Below are 787 nucleotides of genomic sequence, written 5' to 3'. Positions count from 1 at the left end.
ACACACACATTCTCACTGTTAGGAGTCCCACAAGAACATCAAGCTACAAAATCATAACATAAGCAAAGGACGTAGCACAGACCCGCACAGGCTCGTGATGGTCACTTTAGTCTCTGTAAGCTCCTATGAGCCTGGTTTAGTTGATTCTGTGGACTGTGTTTTCCTGGTGCCCTTGACCCGAATGGACCTTCTGGTTTCTTTTCTTTTGGTTTTTCAAGGCAGGGTTTGTCTTTGTAACAGCCCTGGCTGTCCTAGTATTCGCTCTGTAGACTGAGCTGGCGGCCTTGAACTCACAGAGATCCACCTGCCCCTGCCTCTCCTCGAGTGCTGGGATTAAAGGTGTGCACCACCACACCTTGTGGTCTCTAATTATACTTCAGTGCAGTAGAATTGGCTCCTGTCTCAGGGTTAGCAGCCAAGGAGCCCCAGCCCAAAGCATTTCTCTGTCAGTTCTCCAGCCCTTGGTCTGCAGGCAGGACCCACTGGCCCTCAGCATTAGACTCTAGCAAGCTCATCACCATGCAGGCTCAAGAGATGCTGTGGGAGCGCAGTCATGGCCTCGTGTCAAGTGGTATGTCTCTAGGTGGCAAGCAGGGGTAAAGAAGTATCCCATAAGAAACAACAGGTACCTGTCACAGCTCACCTTGGACCCCACAACACATGGACATGTCTGTGCCAATTCTTTACTGTCTGCAAATGAGCTGGCTGTGTTGCATAATGAACAAACCTAAAATAGTCTAGTTCCCTAGGAGAAAACAAACTTTTGGAGGAATGTATTATGTGTGCG

Source organism: Microtus ochrogaster, chromosome 5, assembly GCF_000317375.1.
Source record: "Microtus ochrogaster isolate Prairie Vole_2 chromosome 5, MicOch1.0, whole genome shotgun sequence".
NCBI classification, from domain to species: domain Eukaryota; kingdom Metazoa; phylum Chordata; class Mammalia; order Rodentia; family Cricetidae; genus Microtus; species Microtus ochrogaster.
Note: the sequence above shows the minus strand (reverse complement) of the source record.